Here is a 12,220-nt window from a genome sequence, read left to right on the forward strand (position 1 = left end):
GGCCGAGTCGCAGGAGTATGAACCACGTACCTGGTGGGTGGTGTCCTCTCGTGTGATGGTGGTATCTGTGTCGATGATCTGGCATGTCTTGCAGAGGTTACCGTGGCAGGGTTGTGTGGTGTCGTGGACGCTGTTCTCCTGAAAGCTGGGTAATTTGCTGCGAAAGATGGTCTGTTTGAGGTTGGGTGGCTGTTTGAAGGCGAGTAGTGGAGGTGTGGGGATGGCCATGGGGATGATTAAAGTGTGAAGAGGGTTTCTGACAATGCTGGCTAATTTTCAGCAATGTGCGTTTTAACTGTTTGCCTATTGATAAAGGCCTCCAGTTATCTTTTGTTTGGGCAAAGGGAAATATGTCAGCTAATCATCACAAAAGGGACAATTCCCACCCAGCTACCCAGGGCACTAACTTAACAACAACACAAGTTGCATCTATCACATCACGCTGCCTTTTGTGGCCAGACTATTTGAAAAGTTTTTTTGTAAATCGATCCTGGGGTGCGGGCGTCGCTAGCAAGGCCGGCATTTATTGCCCACTCCGAGTTACTGTCTGGCTTTACTAGGCCACATCAGGGGGCAATTAAAAGTCAACCACACTGGATGTGGGACTGGAGTCACATATTGGCCCAGACCGGGTAAGGACGGCAGGTTTCCTTCCCTGAAGGACATTAGTGAACCAGTTGGGTGTTCACGACAATCTGACAGCTTCATGGTCACTTTTAGTGACTTTTATTTCCAGATTTTTCAAATTGAATTAAAATTCTCAAACGTTGATACCACACGAGCAACTATCACATCAACAATGACTTGCATCTAACAGCACCTTTAACATAGTAAAACATCCCAAGGCATTTCACAGGAGCAATTATCAAACAAAATTTGACACCAAGCCACATAGGGAGATATTAGGACAGGTGGTCAAAATCTTGGTCAAAGAGGTAGGTTTTAAGGAGCATCTTAAAGGAGGAGAGAGAGGTGGAGAGGCGGAGAGATTTAGGGAGGGAATTCCAGAGCTTAGGGCCCAGGCAGCTGAAGGCACGGCCGCCAATGGTGGAGTGATTAAAATCGGGGATGTGCAAGAGGCCAGAATTGGAGGAGCGCAGAGATCTCGGAGGGTTGTAGGACTGGAGGAGGTTACAGAGACAGGGAGGGGCGAGGCCATGGAGGGATTTGAAAACAGGGATGAGAATTTTAAAATCGAGGAGTCGCCGGACCGGCAGCCAATGTAGGTCAGCGAGCACAGGGGGGTGATGGATGAATGGGACTTGGTGCGAGTTAGGATACGGGGCAGCAGAGTTTTGGATGAGCTCAAGTTTATGGAGGGTGGAAGATGGGAGGTCGGACAGGAGAGCATTGGAATAGTCAAATCTAAAGGTAACAAAGGCACAGAAGAACAAAACCAAGTTAAGCGGGCAGGTGTTTACATGGCCGACAGCCGACCTGGAATTGTTCTTGTTGCTGTGGTAATCTATCCTCTGCTGTGTGGTCTTTTGCAATGTAACAATTAACAATCTGTCTAACAGTCTTTTCACCTTTTTAAGAGTCCTTTTCCTTCAGACATGCTGAAGCTGATTTAGTATCAGGCCTTCGTTTATCAGATGTATTTTTACTGCACAGCCAATGAAGTACGTTTGAATTGTAGCCACTGTTTAAATGTAGGAAACGCAGCAGTCATTTTGCGCACAGCAAGATCCCACAAACAGCAATGTGATAATGACCAGATAATCTGTTTCTAATGATGTTGTAGCAATGCAGAGAAGCAACTCTGCAGACTGTTCCCCAGCTCAGGGATGTTGAGGCAAACAGTACGACTGCACAAATGGCATCTGCTAACTCATCAACGGGCCAGGGATGAAAGCTGGAGCATTGAGTGTTCAGAGTGAATTGGGAACTTGTCACTTTTTAATCGACTAGAAGTGACAAGCCGCCAATTCACCCCAGAGAAGAGAGTGAGAAGAAAATTACTATCAACTTCCATCTCCCAGTGAATCTATTCCTGTCTGATGGGGAGACGTGTGTGTTTTTATACAATTATACTTAAACAAAATACCAGATGTGATTCATAATCTGCTATTTCAGGAAAGCCAGTCATTCATGGCAACCAGAAGAAAACAGCCCTGGGCAGTGCTGTCTGGCAGTCAGCAGGACCCCAGTGTGGAGAGTGTGAGCATTCTTTATGACTGCATATAGTGACACCACTATTCCCGGCCAGGATCGAGATGATTGAGTAATTCCCCTGTCAATCACGCCTGGAGACTGCACTGCTGTAAGTGACTGGGATTGATTTTACGCACATAATTTGTATTATGTAACTATCCTCTGCTCACTGCATTTTGCTTGAAAAAAATCACCCTGCTTTTATTGGGAGACGTTGCTGTAGTTTCGGTCATGAGTTCTGTTTGCTGTGGTCCGTAGGAACTCTTAAAAAATAGACTCTATAGACTGTTTGCTGTAGAGCGGGCTGTTTAAACAGACTCTGCTGTAAAATAGACTGTTTGCTGTGAGTCCTGCCGTAAGTCCCGCTCTGCCTCCAACTCATTGACCGACACAGTGCAACTCATTGGCTGACACGGTGGTGTCAATAGACACTCTGTTATAGGCTTATATCTCCGTGTCTCTTCACGGGCAATATTTTCCTCTGTCAGTAAAGTTTAACATAAAAAGCAGAGACGAGGAAATAGGAGACCACCATCAGTAGGAATCGGCGATGCAGCTTTCTTCTGTTATTTTCTCCACTCAGAGTTTTGCGCTCTTGCTAAAACAAGTTTACAAAAGATAAGAAAGTTAAAAAGTGCTTACTAAGGACGGTTAGATCCTCACTAAAAGGGCAGACCAGAGAAACCTTTACAGCGTTGTTCAAGGTGGGGCAAATAGGAAGGTTAAATTTGTTACTCACAGTCGGAACGTGAGTTCGTTTGCGAAGGAAGGGCAAGATGTCAAGACTTGAATGGAGTGCCGACAGAGGCGATGGGGGTTTTTAATGGGGACGCAACACAGTCCTTTTAATGAATCCAATTGTAATGTACTCAAACTGACTGCTATTGGCAACTTACACACTCATAACGATTGATCTTACTACTGACGTCTGCCACTTTTGGCACCTGGTGACATTATGAACATTGGTATTTTTAAGTGAGTTAGAATCTTGGTGGCCGAGTATCAGCCTATTTCTTCCAGTGCTGCCCTTCCAGAGAAAGATATTAGACTCCAATTGGAATATCATCTTGCCTTATAGCCAGCAGATGGTGGTTCTCCACAGAGGATGTTTATACTTGCTGGTCTGTACCAGACTCGTCTTGTCTCTGGGTTGTTTCCATGACGAAAGGCATTTTCACGTTGACTGGCCTTTACTCTGGGTCACAACCCACTATAAGGAGGACCAGTGGACTGGCCTTTACTCTGGCTCCGAGCTTTCCACCTGTCTGGACCTAGCAGGAGTTATACTCCCAGCCAGTATAGCTCTCAGGGTCACAGGAGCACACAACCCTTCCCGCCATGTCAAGGTGCAGTCCCTCAGGAGGGATTTTTGAAGGAGTGAGTGACATAAATAACAGCCACCCCCATTTTGACCACATCACAGCTGAGGCCGAGAAAATGAATCCGTTACTTTTTCTAATTAAATGCTCAAGAATTAAGTGTGAAAACAGCATTGTTACAGGTCAGGCTGGTGTCCATTCAGTAACCCTAACGCATTTCGATTGCATGAAAACTCCTGAAACTAAATCTGATCACATAATTTCCACAATATTTTTGGGTAATTTGTGGACTGCCTCTAGTAAAAAGATGACAACAAAAGCTGCCGGATTGACGTTAAAAAAAACCCCAACTGGTTCAGTAACGTCCATTGGGGACGGAGAAACTGCCATCCCTACCTGGACTGGCCCACACCTGACTCCATCCCATACTACGTGGCAGACTCTTAATGCCCCATGAAGTGGCCCAGCAAGAAATCCAGTTAACAAAGGATAAAAAAAAGTTCCATTTATATAGTGCCTTTCATGACCTCAGCAACTCCCAAAGTGCTTTACAGCCAATGAAGTACTTTTGAAGTGTAGTCACTGTTGTAATGTAGGAAACATGGCAGCCAATTTGCGCACAGCAAGCTCCCACAAACAGCAATGATCTGATGACCGGATAATCTGTTTTTAGTGATTTTGGATGGGGGATAAATTTTGGCCAGGACACCGGGGAGAACTCTCCTGCTCTTCTTCAAAATGGTGCCTAAGAGGACAGACGGGGCCTCGGTTTAACGTCTCGTCCGAAAGACGGCGCCTCCGACAGTGCAGCGCTCCCTCGGCACTGCACTGGAGTGTCAGCCTAGGCTTTTGTGCTCAAGTCTCTGGAGCGGGACTTGAACCCACAATCTTCTGACTCAGTGGGGAGAGTGCTACCAACTGATGGGCAATAAACATGGCCCTGCTGCCATTGCCCTCATCCTGAGATGAACGAATGAATCCTGAAAAGAGCAAAATATACCCTATAAACCAAACAAGTTAACTTCTCAAGGTACAGTAGTGTAGTGTAGACTCAACTATTCCCATGCTCTCCTGGCCGGCCTGCCATCTTCCACCCTCCATAAACTGGAGCTCATCCAAAACTCTGCTGCCCCGTATCCTAACTCGCACCAAGTCCCGTTTACCCATCACCCCCACGTGCTCGCTGACCTACATTGGCTCCCGGTCCGGGAACGCCTCGATTTTAAAATTCTCATCCTTGTTTTCAAATCCCTCCACGACCCTCGCCCCCTCCCTATCTCTGTAACCTCCTCAAGCCCCTGCAACCCTCCGCGATCTCTGCGCTCCTCCAATTCTGGCCTCTTGCGCATCCCCGATTTTAATCGCTCCACCATTGGCGGCCGTGCCCGGGCTCTAAGCTCTGGAATTCCCTCAAAGGTGATGCTATATAAATGCAAGTCTTTCTTTTCTTTTAAAAAAACTTTTCTGCTTCAAGTTTGTACGCCACCAACAGTAGGAGAAGTTAAAGTTGGATTGGTTCTGACAGTCTTTTAATTGACCTGATTAATTGAATGTTGTCAACCTTTGATCTCACTGGAATGAGACATGTTCAGCTCAAAACAAGGATGGATTAGTAGGTATGAGGTTCAGGAGAAGGCAGCAGCTACAGTTAAGTTTCTTTTGTAAATAAATGTGGTGAGCATGGCAACAGCTCCTTCCTACAGCAGATAACTGACAAGTGAATAGGAACGGAGGAGAATTTCAGCAGATGGACTTGAAGGGAGACAATGAAACTGGGAAATGCACGCTCATTGAATGCATCGATATTTCAAGGCAAGAAGTGGCTCCAAGAGGAAGTGACTGACAAGGGAAGTGAGGAGAAGGAAAGAAAGAACGATTCGCATTTCATATACAGCCTCGGGACATCCCGAAGCCCTTTACAGCCAACGAAGTGCTTTTTGAAATGTAGTCACGTAAGAAACGCGGCAGCCAATTTGCGCACAGCAAGATCCCACAAACAGCAATGAGATAACGACCAAATAATCGGTTTTTAGCGTTGTTGGTCGAGGGATAAATATTGGCCAGGACACTGGGGGGGGGGGGGGGAGAACTCCCCTGCCCTTCTTCGAAATAATGCCGTGGGATCTTTTAGGTCCACCTGAGAGGGCAGACGGGGCCTCGGTTTAACGGTTAGCATGCGGGGAAGCAAAGCAGGGATATAAAGGTATAGAGTAGGTAAGTGAAGGATGCTCCAGCAGCAATATCTGAATTCTTTCAGAGTTACCTGCAGGCGGGGAAAAATCGAACAAGATAATTGCAAAGAGTGGTTGTAGAAATATACACTTGATGTAAATGGGCTGCACCTAAACAATGGGGGAACAAAGCTACTGCCACATAACATAAAAAACAATAATTAAAAGTCATTTTAATAGACTTAGAGTGCACTTACAATACAGGTTTCAAACGGACACTAAACTTGTGGGCCTAGAAACCGGTTCACGGCCGGTGGTCGATCCGTGGGCTGGAACGGGTAGGCCCGAGGCCCACCTGATATTGGGCCCTGGGCCTCCCTTACATCAGACTGTCGAGCTGCGTCGTCGGCAGCCACCCTCAGGAAAGTCTTAGCTGCCCGGGCCCTAAGCTCTGGAATTCCCTCCCTAAACCTCTCCGTCTCTCTCCTCCTTTAAGACGCTCCTTGAAACCTACCTCTGTGACCAAGCTTTTGGTCACCTGGCCTGATATCTCCTTACGTGGCTCGGTGTCAGATTTTTCTTTTGACACACACTCCTGTGAAGCGCCTCGGGATGTTTTTTGCTGCGTTAAGGGGCGCTATATCAATGCAAGTTGCTGTTGTAGTATATATTTCCTCTCCTTATCCTTCCTCCCAAAATCTACCACCTAACATTTTTTCACATTTGATTTCATCCAGCATCTAACTACTATGTAACTTACAGCAGCATTCAGGAGGTGGCTCTCTGCTAACAAACTCCATCTGCAGTCCCTGGTTGGAGCAGTCTGCTTGATTTAATACGTTGTCAGATACTGATTGCCACTGAATTGCGTACGCGACCTGACGTAAAATCCTTGACACTACGATGAAGATAATTCCCCTGCTGTGGGGTACTTTGCGAGACCTTTAACAGCCAGCAGAGCCTCACGTCTGGCCAGCGGATATCAGAGAACGATTTAAATTCAAAGCACAGTCTCATCTCAAGGGGGGCTGGAATACAAAGGGGTGAAGTTATGTTACAGCTGTACAGAGCTCTGGTTAGAACCCCGCCTGGACTACCGCGTTCACATCTGGGCACTGCACCTCAGGAAGGATGTGTTTGGCCTTGGAGGGGGTGTAGGGCAGATTCACCAGAATGATATTGGGGGGTTAGTTGGTTAAGTTATGAGGACGGATATCATAGACTAGGCTTGACTTCCCGGGTGATCTGACTGAGGTGTTTAAGATGATTAAAGGATTTGATAGGGTAGATAGAGAGAAACTATTTTCTCTGGTGGGGGGAGTCCAGAACAAGGGGGCATAACCTTAAAATTAGAGCTAGGACGTTCAGGGGTGATGTCAGGAAGCACTTCTTCACACAAAGGGCAGTGGAAATCTGGAACTCTCTCCCCCAAAATGTTGTTGAGGCTGGGGGGTCAATTGAAAATTTCAAAAGTGAAATTGATAGATTTTTGCTAGGTAAGGGGTATTAAGGGATACGGAACCAAGGCGGGTAGATGGAGTTAAGATCCAGATCAGGCATGATCTAATTGAATGGCGGAACATGCTCGAGGGGCTTGAATGACCTACCCCTGATCCTATGTTCCTAAGGCCCCAACATTAGTATGGGGGCCTCAGAAAATGTACCCTCATATCATTAGACTTTTCTCTTGGCGGGAAGCTTAAGTTTCACTCCAGCATAACTGTAAGCAAAGTAATCGGTTGCCAGGTCTTACAATTAGGTTGGTTGTTAAGATCATGATGTCGCAATGTACATTCCTGGAGTTAATTATATCAACATAGGCCATAGATACCGGATTGCTAAGTTGATAAAGACCACAAAGAATTTATCTTCAAATTTATTGCAATTCCCTTTTGATATGGGTCCTGCCGCAAAGAAACTAAACTTTGAAAAGACAGGAAACAACTGATCTCTCAATATTCAAACATGTTATAAAGGGTCTGATTTTATCTTTTGTGCTGGTTGTGTATTCAAATAAAATTTAAGATGGAGGTCACCCACCCGTTTTATAAGATCACTGTTGCTGCATTTTATACAGGGTCACCCATTTTGACAGGGAGGACACCAAATATTCACCTGCCAGACTTCAGTTGAGCGTCACGTTGGTTAGCTTGTGATGTTTCTGCATCTCCTCGACGTGCTGGTGCAGCGCACTCTCTGTCGTGCTGGCCGTCCATCATGTTGTTCTTAACCATTCTAAACCCAGATGGGCTGTCCTGGCAGCTACAGGGAGGTGTATGGCAACATGGGGCTGAAGGGAAGGAATGCAGCTCCAGTAACCTTTAACAGGCCATCAGGTAGCAGCCATGGACCAGTGGATGGCACTCTCTTGCCTCTGGGTCAGAAGGTCGTGGGTTCAAGTCCCGCTCCAGAGACTCTGAGCACAACAATCCAGGCTGACACTCCCGGTGCAGTATGGAGGGAGTGCTGCACTCTTGGAGGTGCTGTCTTTCAGATGAGGTGTTAAACTGAGGCCCTGCCTATCCTCTCAGGTGGATGTAAAAGACCTTATGGCGCTATTTCAGAGAAGATCAGGGGCGTTCTCTCTGGTGTCCTGGCCAATATTTATCCCTCAACATCACTGGTCATTATGGTTGTTGTTTGTGGGATCTTGCTGTGTGCAAATTGGCTGTCACGTTTCCCTCCATTGCAACAGAGACTGCGCTTCAAAAGTACTTCATTGGCTGTAAAGCACTTTGGGACGTCCTGAGGTTGTGAAAGGCGTTGTATGAAGGCAAAATCTTTCTTTCTTACATCTCAACCAAATGTACGACCTCCAAGATTAGGGTCCCTCTGCTGGATATATAGGCAATTACACAATAATGTCTTTTAATACTGCAATGCCAAACTGAGTTTATGGCACACACATTGTCCCTCCTAATATCTGGTGAGAAGCACAATAATGTAATTAATTTGTTTCTTGTGCCGGCCCAATTTAAAGTTTCTGCGGTTGTTGTTTTTTTTTATTCGTTCATGGGATGTGGGTGTCGCTGGCGAGGCCGGCATTTATTGCCCATCCCTAATTGCCCTTGAGAAGGTGGTGGTGAGCCGCCTTCTTGAACCGCTGCAGTCCGTGTGGTGAAGGTTCTCCCACAGTGCTGTTAGGAAGGGAGTTCCAGGATTTTGCCCCAGCGACGATGAAGGAATGGCGATATATTTCCAAGTCGGGATGGTGTGTGACTTGGAGGGGAACGTGCAGGTGGTGTTGTTCCCATGTGCCTGCTGCTCTTGTCCTTCTAGGTGGTAGAGGTCGCGGGTTTGGGAGGTGCTGTCGAAGAAGCCTTGGCGAGTTGCTGCAGTGCATCCTGTGGATGGTGCACACTGCAGCCACGGTGCGCCGGTGGTGAAGGGAGTGAATGTTTAGGGTGGTGGATGGGGTGCCAATCAAGCGGGCTGCTTTATCCTGGATGGTGTCGAGCTTCTTGAGTGTTGTTGGAGCTGCACTCATCCAGGCAAGTGGAGAGTATTCCATCACACTCCTGACTTGTGCCTTGTAGATGGTGTTGTACATGTGTTTTTCTGATGACGCGAATTCCCCAAATAAGAGAGTAGCCGCACCTCCGCTGAATGAACTCTGCTCCACAACCAGTTGGCCAAAAGGTACACAAGATCTGTCCAGTATTGTATATTATCATTCTCCCTCCCTATCGAGAATCGCTGGACGTCCCCACTGAAATCTAAAACCTTCCAGAACTGTGGAGCCAAATTAATGTCCAACAAAGTTAGAGGGCCAGTATTTGCACACCAATGCCAAAAAGGAAAAAAAGAACTTGCATTTATATAGCGTCTTTCCCAAAGTGCTTTACAGCCAATGAAGCACTCTTGAAAACAAAAATACATTTTCTTTTTGTGGACTCCAGGAGAAGCAAGAGTGCAGCGACAAAAAAAAAACATTAAATAAGGCCCGAAGCCTAATTTAGCTCGGGCCTCAGGCCAGCACGCGGAGGGAGAATGGCCACACGAGCGAGGTACAGGAGGAGTGCCGGCACTTGTTGATTTGTACCCCACAAGGCGTCGGCTCCTTTGAGGAAGGAGGAGAGGGAAAAATTAAATAAAATGATTCCAGCAATAAGCATTTTTTAAAAAAAAATTTCCACACCAAGCATCATTGCGGCCTCTCAGAGTGAGATTGCTGAATTACTGCCAAATTTTGCTGTGGGTCCGCGATCACCAAGGAGGGGGCAAATTCATTCCGAGAGAGAGGAGACTCCAACCAGCAGGTTTACAACCAAGTTAACAGGGAAACAATAGGAGGACTGAGAGATTCGTCAGGTGCGTGTACCAGTTCAGAGTAAAGTTCTTCAGTAAACTAAATGCATAACTTAAGAGCTGCAAAGGTGATTTAAAGCCTAAGTGTTCGAGGTATAAAATAAATCAAATGGCACCAAAGTCACCTAGCAAGACCCTCTCCCTTACACATCAGCCCACCATGGCCCTATATTTACTTCGAGGGCTTGACAGGGTAGATGCTGAGAGGTTGTTCCCCCTGGCTGGAGAGTCTAGAACTAGATGGCATAGTCGCAGGTTAAGGGGTTGGCCATTTAAGACTGGGATGAGGAGGAATTTCTTCACTCAGAGGGTGGAATTCTCTACCCTCTACAGAGGGCTGTGGATGCTCAGTCGTTGAGTATATTCAAGACTGAGATCGATAGATTTTTGGACTCTAAGGGAATCGAGGGGTACGGGGATCGGGCGGGAAAGTGGAGTTGAGGCCGAAGATCAGCCATGATCTGACCGAAAGGCGGAGCAGGCTCGAGGGGCCGAATGGCCTACTCCTGCTCCTATTTCTTATGTTCTTATTATTTCTTTCAACAGACATGAAGCAGATGATACCTTGATAGGGGGTCTTTTCATTTACTCGCTGTACTGAGAGGTGAGGAGAGTGTCTAGCAACTCATGAATTAACAGCCAGTTAACACAGGAAGCAGCCTGTGCTTCGATCTAGCTGCTGACGTAACCTTCAGATGGTGCTGTTATGACTGCACTTCAATTTAATGGTGCTGGAAAACAAGGAAGAAAGGACTTATGAACTCCTGTTTACCTTCAATCATGTCACGGCGCTGTGGAAACCAAAGAATTGTACCTCTTCCACCTCATTCTCATATGTCGACAACAGGGTCGCCAACTCTGGTTGAATGTTTTCCTGGAGGTTTCACCACATGGCCTCCTGCCTCCAACCGCCCCGCCCCCACGCTCCCACCATTGGTCGCCTGACACGTCCATCCTCGCGGAGCCCTGCCTTCCCACAGCCAATCGGAAAGCAAAAAGACTCTTCGTTACCCAATTGGATAATTCTTTACTTGTCAGTCGAACAGCAGTTTTTCCCCCCCTCCCCCCACCCACCTCCAATATTTTTTAAACAGAAATGTTCAAAGAAAATGAAAAAAAAGACACACACAATTTATTTTAATGCCCCTATGATGTTTCTCACAGCAGTTGTCCTGGAGATTAATTTTCGATTCCTGGAGTCTCCAGGCCAATCCTGGAGGGTTGGCAACCCCAGCTGACAACCGTTAAACTATGATAATGTAATTGGAAAAGCAATGTTGATCCTTTAAGTGCCAAGGGAGGAGAATAATGCTTCTGCCTCCTTTATGATACCAGCCCACCTCCAATGGCAAAATTGCCATTACATGCCAACCTAAACCAAACTGGCATAGGCCAACAAAAGTTTCAAATCAGCTGAAACTGTCCCTCCCTCCCACAAAAAAAATTAACAATTCAAAACAATTCCTAGGCTTATGCCCACGGCCACTGCTTTACGGTGACTGAATAGTTTAAGGTCTGGCTTTTTTTTAAGCCAATGGATTCCAAGATTTTTACCTGTGTTTTGCAATTTGGTCCATTTTTCTGTGAAAACCGTAACTCAACAGCCTTGCTAATGATATGTAAGAACAAATAGTTACACTGAAAGTGCAGTGGGCCATGAGCTTGTCATAACTTAAGCTGCAGGTCTACAGCTTACGTTGCGACAAGCTCAGTTTGAGGTCTTCCTTAGATATTCTCTCAGGTGCAACAGTGCCGGCCACTCCCGTAAGCGGTTTGAGCATCTTACGTTCAGGTGTGCGCCCTCACAGCCCAATACCTTAACCATATGAAAGTGCAACCCAGCAGGACCCCGATCTGAACGGGTTTATTGGGTCTTTTGCAAGTGCCCTCATGTGTACTTCTTCAATCTTTTCAAAGGTGACGGTGCCACTGAGGCCCTATAAGGGCATGAGGGGCTGAATTCCCAGGAGTAGCCTGTGAACTCCATCTGACTTGCCCCTGCTTAATGCGGGGGAGTGGGTTGGGTGGAGGATCCGCCATTGGCATGGGCCAAAGGCGGGTATATGGAGTTAGATCCCAGATCAGCCATGATCTTATCAAATGGCGGAGCAGGCACGAGGGGCTGAATGGCCTACTCCTGTTCCTATGTTCCTAACTCTCAATTCCATGAAGAAGCACCAGAATTCCACCAAAGTGGAAAATCCCTGCCAAATTCTCTTAAAGGTTTCATTTCTGGAACAGAGTGCACCAGCTGCTGTTTTTTGAAGT

This window comes from Heptranchias perlo, chromosome 6 (assembly GCF_035084215.1).
Source record: "Heptranchias perlo isolate sHepPer1 chromosome 6, sHepPer1.hap1, whole genome shotgun sequence".
NCBI classification, from domain to species: Eukaryota; Metazoa; Chordata; class Chondrichthyes; order Hexanchiformes; family Hexanchidae; genus Heptranchias; species Heptranchias perlo.